This window comes from Cavia porcellus, unplaced genomic scaffold (assembly GCF_034190915.1).
Source record: "Cavia porcellus strain 051 isolate PalLab524CR breed Dunkin Hartley unplaced genomic scaffold, mCavPor4.1 scaffold_8, whole genome shotgun sequence".
NCBI lineage: Eukaryota > Metazoa > Chordata > Mammalia > Rodentia > Caviidae > Cavia > Cavia porcellus.
This window is the reverse complement of record NW_026947491.1, coordinates 86,446,571-86,463,158: the sequence shown is the minus strand read 5'-3', so window position 1 is coordinate 86,463,158 and position 16,588 is coordinate 86,446,571. Positions and strand designations below refer to the sequence as shown.

The 16,588-nt window shown below is 40.5% G+C and overlaps 1 long non-coding RNA gene across 1 annotated transcript in view; it reads right to left on the bottom strand.

Annotated features, from left to right (window-relative positions):
- LOC134477389 (uncharacterized) overlaps positions 1–15,808 on the bottom strand; it is a 117,861-nt gene extending 102,053 nt beyond the window's left edge. The window contains exon 1 of the long non-coding RNA XR_010049445.1: positions 14,697–15,808. This is a non-coding gene — a long non-coding RNA (uncharacterized LOC134477389). The remainder of the gene's footprint in view (positions 1–14,696) is intronic.
- Positions 15,809–16,588: the final 780 nt, after the last annotated feature.

Below are 16,588 nucleotides of genomic sequence, written 5' to 3'. Positions count from 1 at the left end.
GAGTGTGATGCCAGGTCCTCTTGAGGAAAGCTGTCTAAAGATGAAAGAAGGTTACAGGGTGATGAGCAGGGTGACGTTTGGTAAAATACCTGTCTTTCTTGACTAACTCAAATGCAAGCTGCAACATTAACACAGAAGAAATGGATCATGTCTGAGATTATTATTGTTGTTGTTGTTATTATTATTATTATTTTATACCAGGAAAGGAACTCAGGACTTTGTGCTTCCCAGTCAGGCACCTTGGCACTGTGCTAAATCCCTGCCCTGGAGTATGTATTATTTATAAGGTATTGTCAATAAGCAATCAATTATCACTCTCAATGTATTCTTTTTTACACTAGGTATAGAGGGAGAGGAAGGAAATTGCAGCCTCCTGTAGGGAAATGTTGCTATGTAAGAGGTTTTATGATTATGGATAGACACACGAAACAGCTGAAGAACTGATGAGCAATGTTACCAGCCATTACAAAACAATATACTACATCCCTTCAGCTTCTATGTAAAAATCAGACAATTATTCTGGAGGCCAAGGCAGGAAGATTACAAGTTCAAGTCCAGCCTGTACTACATAGTGACTTAGGGAGAATTTGTCTCAAAATAAAAAATAATACAAGGGCTAGAGATGTAGTTCAGTGTGATGATCCAGAATTCATTCATTCCTGGCACCACATAAACATATACAAAGAAGTGAAAATGCCATGTCCAATGTCAGATAGTCAATTCCCTATACTCAGAAGCTAAATTTGGGCATTTTATCGTGTCCATTTAAAGAAGCAGGCTAGCATAGTGACAAAGAGACTGAGCTTGAAGCAGATTCTACTCCTTGTGATCCTGAGCAAATATCTGAGTTCTCCATTTGCTCAGCTGACCTCTAGCACTGTAGCAAGGATTAAATAGAACCTTCAATATAAAGTTTTCTAACTGAGCCTATGGCACATTCAGAAAAACCACAGTTAGCACTATTTTAAGGCAGTTGTTTACTGCAAGGATTCTTGTGTTCTTCCCAACTCCAGATCTACACGGATTTGCTTTAAAGATCCTGTCACCTGTGAAATAGTCACTCCCTTCAATAAGATCTAAATAGCTCGAGGAACACGCTCACAGGTGCCATTTGTTTTACGTCGTGGAGACTCAGGTAAAAAAAAATTGCAAAAGAACACTTCTTTATAAAAGATATTCCAAAATTTTAAGGAAAGCACTAGAGACTCTCTGTAAACCCTCTTTCTGCCTATTGTCAATCTTCTTGTAGCTCATTAGGAGGTCAAAGGAGAGTGTCACTCCTTAAGGGCGATGGATCCAGGCTCTGTGTGGTTAGCTTTGTTATTTGCTGTTGTCATGGACCTGACTTGGTCTGCTGCCTTGAAATTTGCAATGGGCCAATAAAACCAAGGGAGAGACAGAGTACATCAACCCAAGGACGATATCATGTTTGAAAAGTGCCATGAGGGATGAGACTTTCTAAGCAGTCATCATTGGGTCTAACTCTCCATATTGCATCCTATATATTTCTGAAATAAAGGTATTTTTTTAAATTGGCAGTGAAAAATAGTAGTTATGTTCCTTTAATACTACATACATGCCATAGTCTGACTGTTCTTGTCTCTGAAAAAATTCATATGTTGAAATGTTAACACTCAAGGTGATCACAGTAGGAGGGTGAAAGAAGCTTGCAGTGTGCGAACTTCTCCAGAATCCAGTTACACTGTCCTCCTGAACTTGAAATTCTCACTTTGCAGAACCATAAGAAATAAATGTCTTTTGTTTATAAACTGCCTGGTTTTTTGTCATGGCAGCCCAAAGAGGCCAAGGCAATAAGAACTGGAAAACCGTTTTCTTATTCGAGGGGAATATGTCTGTATGTATATATGTACGTACATATGCACATATCTATGTGTGTGTGTGTGTGTGTGTGTGTGTGTGTGTGTGTGTAATTGCTATGTAACTATTTCTCAATGTTCAGTCAATTCCAGATCACTTTCATCTTAGAACCCAGGGAGCCTTGAAGCTCAGTATTGTGAATAACTTAAAAAAAAAAAAGAATAAACATTATTCATTTCATTGTTTACTCCTAAACTAGCATGGGGTTGATTGGTCACTGCAACGAATTATAATTTTTTGACAAATTTGATGATCCTATTAAATGTCACAGACTTAATGAAATTAAAATTTCTTTCCTGATCAAGAAAACAAAAAGTAAAATGACCCTAGGGTGAAATAGAAAAATCATTCATTGAAAATGAGACTGGGTTTCATTAGTTTCCTAGGGTTGCTGTATCAAAGCATTGCCAGCTTGGGTGGCAGAAGTTATTGTCTCACAGTATGGGAGGCTGCAAGTCTAAACTCAGGGTGTCAGTGGGACGGATTCCTTTCCGGGGGTTCGGAGTGAAGACCGCCTTGGGCAGCCCTTGAGTTCCTTGGATCACAGCTGTGGGTCTCCATTCTGTGACTCCTTGATCACATGGAGGTTTGCAATTGGCAAATAAAACCAAAGAAGAAACAGATTGAATCAACCCAAGCACCATTTTATTTCTGAAAACCACTGAAAGGGATAGAACTTTCTAAGGTATATCAGGTCAGTAGTCATCACTATATCTCACTGTCCATATTGCATTGTAAGCACTTGTGAAATAGAGGTATTTTTTAAACTGTCAATGAAAATAATAGCTATATTCCTTCAATACCACATAGGTGCCATATGAGGCCAAGAGAGGTCACATTCATAGGGTTTAGGACTAGGGAACTAGGGTTTAGGACTTCAACTGACCTTTTTAAGGGACACAATTCAACCCACAAGAGTATCTCACCAATAGATGAAGGCACTGTATTGAACTCTAAGACCCAAGATCTAAACAGTGAGAGCTACTCTCAAGATAAACTATATTCAGGTCTTAGCTTTGGTCTTTCAATAGCTGTACAGTTTTAAGGGGTTATTTTCATAATTCCATGCTCAAGGTCTTCAACACTACAGTCATTCCCAATCTCCCTGCTACGATAAAGCCTTTACACTTCCCACTGCTTACCATCTCCCCACCTCAGAGACCCTTCTTACATTCATCTTCCACAGGAGGGGATCATTTAAATTAGAACCTCACAGCTATTTACTGTAGTCCCCCTACCACCAAGGGCAGAGGACCTGTGCCCACAAGTACACATTGGGTTGGGACACTTCTTTTGGCTAATGGGAAATGACTAGATATAACACAGGACAGAACTTCAAAATGTGTTCACATGGTAGGATTTGGTCACTTCCATTTGGTCATCACTGTGAAACATTTACGTTCCCGGATTGTGCAGTCATACATGGAGGACAGTAGACATGTGGGGAAGGTGTGCAACCACCTGCAACTTGGAACCAAGCTCAACCAGACCAAGATGAGGTCAGGACGTCCCCAGCCAACCCACAGACATGGGAGAGAGTAAATAAGAGTTTAAACCTCTGAGACTTCGGGCGAATTCTGATGGCTCCATTTGATTGTTATAGCCTGAGTGTTCTTGCATCCAAATTCATCTTCTCTCAAAACACAGTTCAAATGCTACCTTCTCCTTATTGCTTTCTTCTTTCTAAAATTGTTGCCCCCTTTCTCCGAACTTTCTGCCATTATACTTTTCTTAAACCAATTATCCCCATCCCAAACTTCCTGAATTTCATTTTGCTGTTATCCTTTATTTTCCCTATTGGATACCAACTCTTGGAGAGCAAGATGTATATTTTACACATACCGTATCATAATGTTTTGCCTGAGATGTTTAATAAATTTCCATTTAGGTTCAAAAAGAGCAAAGCAAAAGCAAAACAAAGCAAACAACAAAGAAGACAAGAGGAGAAGAGAAGAGAAGAGAAGAGAAGAGAAGAGAAGAGAAGAGAAGAGAAGAGAAAAAAGAAAAAAGAAAAGAAGAGGGAAAGATTTCTCCCTGCACCCTGGAAGGTAAGGAAAATGACCCTTGATTCAAAATATTTGCAAATACAAATTTAAGGGACAGAAATAGAAATCAATCAATTACAAATTCATTAGAATAATGAAAGCTAGAATAATGAAAGATGAAATAATATGAATGGAATGTTCAGTGCCTAAGAGCTTGACCTTGGACAATTTACTTCCAAGCAAATTTCTTATGCCTCAATGTTCTTTTTGTGAATTGGAAATAATGTAAGAAACCATGCATATGCTTGTTGTAGTTTAATATGCAAATACCAATTAGGATAACACTAGTCATATATTGACACCTTAAAATGATTCCTTTATTATTGCTCTTATTATAGTATTATTCACTGTTGTATCTCAATACCTAGAATACCTGTTAATTATGTATCTGTCACATAATTAACACTCAGTAGTATTTGTTGAGTACCTAACTGGAGAGATAAATGAAGGATTTGAAGGATTCATCAGATTCAATTACATCATTTGTAGGTAAAAAATTACTTTGATTCCATGACCTAGGTCAACAGTCTCACTGACTTAGAACCAAATGTGAAACATTTGGAAATTTGAATTCTATAAACAGAACGAATCCTATCTTTGTTAGAACTTGTCAAGGAAGACAAAACAGACCCCAAGGAAACCAGTTTCAGAGCCATAAAGGGGGAGCTTTGAGTTCCCAAAAGCCATCAGGGGCAGTCCCCCACCTTCTCCCCACACAATGAGGCAAGCTCACACCACAACATCTCCTCAATGTGGCCCAGCACCATTGGGTGACAACCAGGCATCTCAATTTGCAGTGTCCATCCAGGTATCCGCTTCTTGGCCTCTGCACTGGTTTGTTTACAGTGACACAGAGGGGAGAGTAATCAACCCAGGCCAACTCCAGACTCTCTTTCTTGCTGGCCTCAAGCTCGCTGTTGATGCCTCCCTTTGTCCTTTAACTCTGTTTCTGGCTTTGCTGATCTCCCCATTAATACCAGACACAAGCGTAATCTACCACCAAGAGGCACCAGCATGACTGAACACCGCAAAGTTTAAGGCTGAATGACCCAAGCCCATTCCCACAAACACAGAGAGCAGTGAAAACATGCATCGCAGAGTATTTGGGATGGTCTCTCTCAATATGATGCTTGCTTCCATATTATTTCATTACAAATTTAAAGAAAAAGCAGGAGCTGCATTCTGATTTAAATGGCCTGGTGTGGGGGCAACATTAAAACCAAACCAGCTTCAGAATTGTGCTTGTTTTGGTCTTTAGTTACCACACACATCTCCAGTTATATTTCCAAACCATTTCCAGTGTTTATTTGGAACATTCTAATTAAAATAAAAATAAAATGGCCAATGCTTACAACCAGGAGCCTGATAACAATTCGCCTCTTCCAGAGACAGCACAGAGCACAGCACGGCCTCGCAGTCACTCAGGGTTATAATACTCTTAACAAAGGTCAGGCTCCGTCGCTGGGCAGGGCTGCTGCATTTGCAGGATGTGACAATGGTAGTGGGGGGGAGAGACAGTTGATGCACAGACCCACCGCAGGACTGCAAGCATGCTGTCACCTCTGCGTTTCATTATTTGGATGGAGGAGGAGAGACATCTAGAGCAGCATGACCCAACGGAGCTGAGCCTCGAAAGTCATAGAGTCTTGTCACTTTCCTGCGGTGACATGTTTCATAGCCGCAAACAAATCACTCACTTCCACCTGCTCCCGCTCCAATTTGTCCTCCTCACTGAAAGAGGGCAATGGAACATAAATAACACCCATTGCTGACGGTGATTTTAAATCTTTACTGATTTTTGCATGCTCCATACATGCCACAGTTATGGGGGTGGGGGGGAATGAATCATTTTGAAGACTCCTTTTGTGCATATTTAAGACTTTTGGGGGAGGAGGGTCACTTTTTTAGTCCTTAAAAAAAACACCAAGTGGTTTAAGAAATTCAAGCAAATGTCTTAACCTATCTCAGCTGTGGTTAGTCCCTCTCTGCAAACTCTTTATTTTTATTACATTTTTATTAGTATATATCTGCAATACATGCTGAATACATATTTCCTGGGGAGTTGGTGCCCACACATAGTACTTTTGAATCCCTTTTACATCCCCTTCACCTCGCCCCTCACTTTTTCCTCCATCCCTAGATACCCTTCCTTTGCATAAAGTCTGCCTGTCTCTTAAGTTCTGCCCTTCTTTCCAGGGCTTTGAGGCACTCAAGGGATGTCACACCTATAAAAGGACCTTGAAAACCACAAAGTTTTATGAGAATGCACAGACAGCAACAGCATCCAAACGAAATTCCACAGGGCTGCTTGATCTCCCCCTTGATTGTGAAGTTAGAATTCAGCTCTCCTTTCCAAAATCACGGCATCCTAACACATGGAAAAGGTATCTGCACTTTAAAAGCTGCTCCTACTTCAAACCTGTAACCAGAATACGTGTTTTCCTTTGCATCCCCGAAAATGCATAACGAAAAACAGTTCAGCCTCCCGAGAATATGGAGTTATCAAAATCAAAATGAAAACTCAATAGAAAATGGAAGGAACAGCAACACGTCTCATTGGCAGGTAAATAAGTCTTTGAAAGATCAGAACTGGGAACTGTCTGGAGGAGGAACACTAGCAGGCACTGTTCTTGGTAAATGAGGAGGATAGCAGATGCCACCCCACATTTTGTGAAATATTTATGACTTCCTCGTACACCCTTTTGGGGGAGCAAATTGATGACTCTTCTATCCAACACAATCACCTGGGGTGTGCCAAGCACAGCCTCAATCAATCACAGTGACATGATTTGTTTCACCTTATTCAGAGACTGCCTCCTCTTTCAATCCAGTACCAAGATGGAGAGGAGACAAGGAGAGAGGGAGAGAGAGGAGGAGGAGGGAAAGAGACAGAGGGAGAGAGGGAGAGACAGACAAACAGACTGACTAAGGACTGTTTTCTATAGCCAAGAGTTACAGTGTTTGGTGAGTACTGCTGCCAGAAATGGAAATGTTTTGTCTCCTTCGAATTGGCCAAACAAATGGGGACCTTGTGTTAACGCCATTCCAACCAAGGGCCACTCATTCCATATTTATAACCAGGCACACAATGCTATGTCACAAAGTCATGTTTTATTGTGCCTAAGATTTAAAAATCAGAACACATACTGTCTAAAGCTGGATCAGCGAACAGAAGTTGTCACTGACAAAACAAAGGTAAACACATAACCAGATTTAAATTTTAACTCTTTAGATTACAGAAAACAGCTCACTTATCCAGTAACATAGTACTAGAGCCTTGATTGAGCTGACAGTGTATTAGGAAACGATGCCTTCTGTCCTAGAGTTCAGGGATCTCTGTTTCAAGGAAGCAAGTGAAAGAAATATGCCAAGTGCAAAGTAGAGAGGTGTATGGGTTCTTTAGGATCTCAGGGGTCAGAGAGACCCCTTCAGTTACTTGTCCTTTTGGAGGACAGCTAGAGCCTAAGGTTGATGTTGTCTTTTAGACAGATGTGACAGCAACTACAAAGACACGGCAATATGACCATACCCAGTCATATTCTTTGGGGGAAGAACAATAGTTGCACGGGGAAGAGTGTCAAAGAGGCTGATTCCAGGTTGAGGATATTTAAAGGGCCTTGTAAGTTACACCAGGAAATTTTAACTTTATCCTCAGGTAGGGATTGGCAAACTAAGGCACATAAACAAACTCTGATTCATTTGTTTATGGCTGCTTCATCCGTACTGCATTGCAATTGAGTTGGTGCTAAAGAGACCATATGGCTGGCAAAGTCTAAAGTATTTATTATCTGACTCTCTAGCAAAAGTTTGCCAACATCTGCTCAAGGAAAGAGGAAGCCATTAGATTCCAAAATGTAGAGGGGGTGTTTGTCAGGAGGGCAGAGGAATGAGCTACAGGTCAAAAAGAACAGAGACACTTTCATTAGTGCATATGAAAGATGCATGCTATATAAAGCCTTGCTAATCAAAGTATGGTCCCTGGGTGAGGCTGTCAGTTCTACCTGAGGGCTGGTAAGAAATCTAGATTTGGTCTAGATTTCTCAGTGGTAGAGCACATGGCGAGCATGTTAGTGACCCTGGGATCCATCCCCAGGGCTAAGAAGAGGAAGAAAGAAAGGAGAGGGAGGGAGGAAGGGAGAAAAGGAAAGAAGGAAAAGAAAGGAAGAGGAGGGGAGGGGAGGGAAAGGGAGGAGAGGGGAAGGGAAGGTAAAGTTAAAAATCCTGACGTGCATTGAACTCTCTCCCCAGGTGACATATTTCAGTCTGTGAAGCCCCAACCTGTACTACAGACATGGTTATGAAGCTAAGGAGGAAGGGGTAATAACACAGATATTTTGGGGGTAGACTGACCACTAGTGATTCATTGGATGGAATCGGCAGGTATGGATGGGACCAAAATGAAGCATGATTCTAGCATTTGCACTTTGGATAGCACTTTCACTTTTAGGTAGCAGATGGTGACAATGCCAGTTTAGATGGACAGAAAGAATGGGTACTCGGTGAAAATGAGTCAGGTTGGAGCACATGTTTAGCTGAAGATGCTAGAAGGTCATGGAGTTAGAATTGAAAATACAGGAAAAAGCATTAGAAAGGTTTCTGAGTGCCATTATTATATTGCTGCAATTGAAGCCGTGGTGATGTAATTTAGCCAGAGGAAATGGAGAGAACGAGAACAGACTGAGGACAGAGCCCTGGAAACAAACATCAGATCACCAGCAGAGGAAGAGGAGTTCACAAAGGGGGCCAAGAGGAACAGACCAAGGCAAGGGGTGAGTTCAGAGGAATGGAATCTGCTGCGTTCCACTGGGACCAGATTCTGATGCCCTCTCCAGAGAGCAAACACAATTATATTTTACAGGACGGTCTGGTTCTATCACTTGCTTCCTAAAGCATCATCAGCTGTTCCACGTCCTCTGCACAGTGGTACTGGACATGCTCTGATCGGTTCCCAATTTCCTCTCTCACTGATGCTCTGCTACATCCTCTGTTTCAACATCTGCATTTGCATCCTCCTGACTTTCCTCTACCCACCTCATCTCTTTCTTCCCTACCGTCAAAGTCCTAACCTTCCTCAGAGCTCTGCTCACCCATCAGCTCCTCCATAAGATATTCCCACATTCCCACCCCTGACTGTGATCAGTTTCTCTCTCTTCTGTCTCTTAAGCTCACATAGCCTGTTTGCTTTGTAGTAGGCTCACTTCAACTGCACTGGTTCCCGATGAGGCCTGGGGATACTTATCCCTACCACAAATTGACCGTGTGCTTGTAAGGGGCAGGGACCATGTCTCACTCAACTTGGCTTACCCTCTACCAAAGACCACATCTACTAGATAAATGATGTCAATGTCAAATATAAAAGGAAGTACATGAGTTCAGGGCAATAAATTGCTCTCCACACCACTACCTTCATTTACAGAGAATCCCTTGATATGTTAATATAATTGGGCTAGTTATATTATTTAATTTTGTTTCTAGAACACCAAGAACTAGCTGATACTACCCCACCTATCCTCCACTCTTGTAAGGCCTCCAGGGATTTAATCTTCAAGCCTTCTTCCCTGTCACAGTCACCTCAAGGAATGAGAAATTACCACCTCCCTGTCCCCATCGTCTACCCCCATGTTTATTCCCAGCTTGGATAATCTCAAGTGTCAGAAATCTTCTTGTTCAAAGATCTTCACACTTAGATATTTTTCCACCTTGTCAGTACAAATATTTATTCATCAAAACCTGTGGATAAGTTTAGCAGTTTTTTATGTCTTGAGTTTTTTCTTCCTCTGGGAAGAAATGAGAAGATGGCCAGCCTCTTAAAAATGGACTCAACCCAGCATCTTTACTTTAGGATGTGTGGTTTATGTGCTGGGTGAAAAATCTATGCAATAAAAGCAGAACAGAAAAAATACTCACCAGTGACAGGAAAAGTAAGATGCAAAATTTACCCCCCAGAGCCAGTTATCTAGTGGTAGGCTTGGTGGCTGAAGAATGGTATGGGAATATGAAAATTAGAAGCGAAAAAAGTGTAAAACTTGAAGACTGTAATTGCGAAGGCTGAACAATATGCCACACATATCCTTCTCAATATAACACTCCCAGCAGAGAGAGAATTAAATCTCAAATGTGAGAAAGTGATCTCAAATTATTTATTTTTATGCATCTAATAACCTACATTCTGTGATGTCTTGGTGTCACAATTCAGCTGAAGGAGATATTAATGGTAATAGAACTGAATTCATTATAAGCATTGACATACGATCACAAGGCCAGTAAAGCTAGCTCATGGTCCAAATGGTGGGAACTTGCAGTACGCAAGAGACTGTGTCACTTACAAACTGTTCTCCAAGTCATTTGCATGAATATATGCATATGTGCAAACTCATTCTAAAGAAGAAGAGAAAGAGATTATATTCCATATTTATTCACTGGGCCAAAATAAACACCATTATTTAAAACTGTGACCTGTTCCTAGCAAAACGTCCAAAAAAATAGGCAGCAGAGATTCTCAAATTATTATATATGGGTATATAGTTAATAAAGAATATATAATTCTTTACCAGATTAACCTATTACTAAAGCCAAGAATTTGTTGGATTAGAATGTGCTTGTTTTATTTTAAACATGCCTGGAATAAAATAATGGCAGGATGCTTCAATTCCATAGTCTTGAATTTCCACCATACTTCCTCATTCTCTGGAGTCATTTTTGCTTGGCTGGAATTCTGGCTGTTCCATAGCAGCTTAAGAAATTTGGACAAGTTGCCTAACCTCCTCTATGTGTACATTTTCTCATTATAAAGTGAGGATTAAAAACTGCATGCATGGGCTGGGGGGTAGCTCAGGGCTGGGGGTTTAGCTCAGTGGCTCTAGCACCTGCCTGGAAACACAAGGTCATGAATTCGCTCCCCAGGTCCAAAAAATAAAATAAAATAAAATAAAACCCCAAAATCAAACCACATACACCTCATGAGGTTCTTATGAAAATACATATCAACAGAATAAAATTAAGGTCAAGGCATAATAACACTCAATTACGTTAGCTAATTTTGTGGGAGGTGGTAGGGGTTAGGTAACAGGGTCATTTAGCAAATTCCTGTTATCACTTTATAGCCTTCGTTAGTGTGATTTAAAAAAAAAAACTAGTGCAAGTATAATTAAAATTATATCAATAAAAGACAAATTGCCATTGGTTACCTTCAAAATAGCCCTCTTTGCTGCAGGCACAGCTGGCATCACTTTGCCACTCCCTGACGCAGTCCTGGAAGTGCTCTTTCCTGAGTGTCTAGTTGCATTGCTCTGGCTGGGCTCCCTGTCATGAATGGATTCAAAACATTTACCTCTCATCTTGACTTTGGGCAAAGCAGCAGTCACGCTGTGCCGGATTCAGTAAATAAGGTGGATGAGGATGCATCGCAATCTTTTTATTGGACAGAAATTATCATAAAAGTTTTGAATTGATTCAAAACATTGAGGCAGCCACAAAAAGACACAAAAGGGAACTTCCACAACTACTCAGAAAGTGGCGCAAAGAACGGGGTGAGCATGTCTGAAGCAAGGACGTATTTGAGAGAGATTATTGGTAATATGTCTGTCACTGCAATGATTTTGGTTTTTAGTCACTGTATTTTTTTTAAATCACAGTTCCTAATTCAGATCTGAAAAAAAGAGCTGATGCTAAAATTTTTCAGTTTTCCCCCAATGCTAACAGTAACGTGTGCCAAGCCGTAACTATGATTTAAAGACCAAAGTGTTCATGTGCATTTTTAAGAAAAGAAAATAGTTGCATCTCTATTCTCACAACGTAAAAGAAGGTCAAAACCCAAGTTACACCTGCAGCAGCTTTGTGTTACTGAGATGGGAGAGGTAACTGTAAAGTAAAGATAATCAAAGATTCAGGAAAGGTTCCTAACCTTTGAGGTCGACATCAAGCAAAACAACAATGCCCTCCGGGCAACAGGTACCTGGGTAGCTTTCGACGGCTGGCCCTGAACACCGGAGAGTGGTTTTGGAGCTCCCGGCTGCATCCCCGCATTATACAGCATCATCAGGTCCTGTGTTTCTTAGTTATTTTTATTATATGCAGACTTTATCATGTTATAAACAGCAGAATGAAATATTCAGCAGTACACACAAAAAGACCATATATATACACACTTATTTGAAGTGCCTTAAATTTCAGCATTATTCACCAACAAAAAATATTGAAATGTAACCACCCTTCATGTAAGTCTACCAATCACGATGTAACACTTTCACGTGATCACAAGACTAGTGTTACACATCAAGCAGCTGCTGAAGAATGATGTGAACCCTTAGAAGGATTTTGTTTCATTGTTCATAAATTACAAAAGCAATAAAATAGGGAGCATGAACATGACCAAGTTCACTACACACATTGAAATCATCCCCCCAAAATGTGAAGCTAGCTCCGAGGATGGGACGCAGTGATTCATGGGAGAATCACAAAGGTAGGTTTGCAGGTGCAGGTGCAAATCTACCAGAACGAAACTCCCTAATCTACATAACCAATAGGCGCAGCAAACGCTGTGAAAAAGAAAAAAATAAAAGATAAAACATTTTTAAAAAGTAAAATTAAAGTGGAAAATGAAGTGGAGAAAGAAAATACCTAGTAATACAGCACAAGCTTTCATTCTTACCTCGTCCAATGAAATAACAAATAAAAATCTGCTAAATCATCTTCCACGGCTCCCTAAAAATACTACAGTATAGGAAAGAGAGTGTGGCTCAGTGGTAGACTGCTTCCCTAGTGTGTATGAGGCCCTAGGTTTGAACTGCAACAGTAAAAAAATTAATAGACTATATACGTATAAGGAGAGAGAAAGAGTGTGTGTGAGAGAGAGAGAGAGAGACCGTCATCATGTTTGAGACATGATGTTTGAGAGAGACATCAATCATGTTTGCTATTTGTTTTATAAAAATGGGTTAAGAATACATATTACTCTGATGTAATTTTTCTCATCTAAAAAGTACCCTGGGTATCTTTGTTATTAAATATGGATCTAGTTCATTTAATAGACTAATAAAATAGCTTAATAAAATTACTAGTTTGATAATTGCATAACAGTCTATACTGGACCAGGCCTGTTGCACATGCCTGCAACCCCAGTGCTTCTTGAGCTGAGACAGGAGGGCTGCCTTGAGTTTGGGGCCAACCTGGACTGTACAGTGAGACCCTGTCTCATAAAACAAAAAACAATAACAACAAAAATCTATAATATAAGTAGTCTTTAAAATTTTCACTAACAGTAAAATTCAGGGAGTTTCCAGGTTTTTTTAAACCATCATAGCAAGATAAAATCTGGTATACTGATATTTTCTCCTGGGGAAGTCCTTGAGTGAAGGGGGATTTCCATTGTTCATGGGTACTGCCAGATTTCTTCCTCCAAAGAGGCTCCTTGCTTCCTACCGTCTTTGCCAAAATTTTTATCACTTTTTTTGCTATTTATTGTTTTTTCTTATTGTTGTTTTTTTTTTTTTTTTTTTAATATGGAGGATCAAACTCATGACCTTGCGCCTACCAGGCAGGTACTTATGCCGCTGAGCTAAATCCCAGGCCCATTTTTACTATTTCAACAGATGAAAAACACATCTGACATCTCATTCTTATTTTAATTTATTTTTCCCAAAGTAGAGTTTTGGTGTTGAGTCACAGTTGTCATTGCACCATATTTTATCATATTTTTCTAAATTAGGGTTTTTCAACCTCTGTATTATTGACACTTGAGGGCAGGTGAGTCTTTGTTGTTGGGGGCTGCCTGGTCCAGTGTAAGACACTGGGTAAATGCTGGGTAGATGCCAGGTCTAGCTTCTAGATTCTGGTGGCATCCTCCCCAATTCGTGATCTCAGAACATCTCCAGAGACTGCCAGAACCACCCCAGATGGAAACTTTTTCTCTACATACTTAAATTGGAGAGCTTTTGGTTTTCTAATGCATTTCCTAAATTTACTAAACCACAGGATTCCAGAAATCACCTCCAAGATGCATTTTCGGGGTTGATAAATTTCAAACCCTGACCAGTAATCTAAACCGTGAGTATACATTGCATCAACATAGCATGAAGAACATCACCCAGTTAAAAATTATTTTAACCCCAGGAACACTGGGAACAGAGCCCTGGGTGGCAGACAAATGGAAGTTATTTAAAACCTAGGCGTGATATCTACTTTAATTTCAAAGTCAACAGGCAACTACTTAAAATATCATTCCAACTCCCTGTTTATGACTTTGGATCAGGTAAAGATAAAAAGAGTCGTTAAATATTTAAACATCTATTCACTGTGCCAAAATCTCAAATGAGGCTGTTTATTTGATTCTTTCTTTTGACTACTACAGTGTTCTGATTTAGTCTGAGTTTCCTAGTCCAAAACAGACAAATGCTTCCCTAGAACTGCCTATTCTAGTCTGGTGAGAAACTTTCTCTTACGCTAGGAAATAGGATTTCTAAGAATTTTTTTTTTTTTTTTTACCATTTTAATTCCCTCAAACCAATAAACACACAAATCACTTTTCTCAAGGAAAAACAAAATGAGACATTCTAATTGTTTTTAATACAGAGTAGTTTTTCTCAGCCTCAGAAGAGAAAAATATCAAGAATAGAGAAAGCAATAGAAAAATTTAATTGAAATTCAATACCAAAAGCAAGAACTAATATAACAATTAGATATCTTCACCCACTTTTGCAAACAGGTTGATTGCTGCCTTATTTACAATAGTGATAACACCAGACACATGCACAAGTTCTTAGCAAAGAAACTGACCTTCAGCAATTTATTCCAGGAGCAATTTTCTGGCTTTAATTAGAAGTCAATATTTCTTTCTGATGCATTCATAAATAATAATTAAAAAGCCACCAGCCATTCCCAGCTGGCTTTAAAGTTTCAAATCTCTGTAACTGCAACGAGGGATGGTTTTAAAAAGGCAAAATGCCAGTCATGAGATCTATTTGACTATTGACAAAATACTGACAACAGCATTACCGGGAGTCAATCAACAATGCAAAGAGCTGACCAAAGGCAAATATGGAAACCTGCTCTTCTTTGCAAGACTCAGGCTTTGTGATAAAATCACATGGCCTGACAAATTCTGTCTGCATTGTCACAGGTCAGGATTCTAGCATATACCACCCTCATCGAAGCTCACTTTAGAATTCCAGACATTTTGAGCTTTGAACCATTCACAAAGTTTATACTGAAAGAGAAAATTAAAGTTTTTGCCTATGACTATGACTACTCTCTAAATTCCCAAAGAGATCTTTGTTTTCAAATCCCTAAATATATGTTAACTGAACAATCTGTTTTCTAGGGGTTGGTGAATCAATTAATAGCTTACATTTTCATCTGGTTTTATCTCATTAACAGCTATTTCAGGTAGCTGTGTTTAATTATTTGAATCCAGAAATGAGTTGAGAAATAAATCTTGCAACTAATGCTAATTGGTTTCCTTTTATGCATTTAAAAATCTGTATAAATCACCAGATGAAATATCAAGCAATCGCTGGTATTCTTTCAATTAGAGCACATCTCACGACAACTCCACTACACAGAAGAAAGCTGAATTTGGATTAATTCATTAATTCATTTGGTGTACCCTATAATGAAGTTGCACCAACTGAAGCCACTGAAATTCATTTCAGTAATCAGAGTTTGGAGCCTTTCAAAATTAAACTAACTTTTTTAGCTAAAAGAATCCAGAACCAAAAATGTGAATGAACTAATCAGACAAACAATGTCAGGGTAGCTCACAGAAGTACTCAAGATAATCGCACAGCTTTGGGAAACAGCCTTTCCTGCCACTGCTCGCTCCTGCCATCTACACCGCAGAGCGCTTCTCTCTGCCATCACAATGGAGGCCAGACGCAATCATTGTACAGTGGGAGACCAACTCAGGAAGGTCGGGTGTTGGGAGCCACCACATTGCCGAGCCGCCGCATATAGCGATCATGCGGCCTGTGGTAAAGAGTAAAGCCTGAGTTAGATTACCCCTCCCATCGAGCACGTTAGTTTCCTGCTTACCGCGTAAACAACCCGCTCAATAATATGTTAGCCAATCAGCTTGCCTTGCTTACTTTAACATGATTGGACACTGTATCCGTATATATACTGGTGCCACCCCTGGGGGGAAGTAGAAGCCCGGAAGGAGCCGCGGGGAGCGGACCGGTAGAGGCTTCGGAGCGAAGCCCGGAAGGAGCCGCGGGGAGCGGACCGGTAGAGGCTTCAGAGCGAAGCACGGAAGGAGCCACGGGGAGCGGACCAGAGGAGGCTTCGGCTGGGAGCGATCCCAGGGCAGGCTGTACAGAGAGAAAATAAAAGAAAGGGTTGTCCACTGCCAGACTTTGTCGTGTGTCCTTCCTGCCGGCCGGGAGCGACATCGACATTTGGAGGCCCGCACGGGGAACAACTGATCACCCCCGAGACGTGGTAGTGGACAACGTTCCTTGATACAGCACTGCGAGACAGGTGAGCAGGGGATAACCCAGCCCTTGGTACGGGTCCTCCGGAAGCTCTTAAAGTCCAGAGACCTCAAGGTGGGACGCAAAACGCTGGAGAGCTTTTTTGAGGAGATTGATAGTTTCGCTCCCTGGTTCTTGCCCACAGGGCACTTAAACCTACCCTCGTGGGAGAAGTTGGGCAGGGATCTTTCTCTAGCGGAA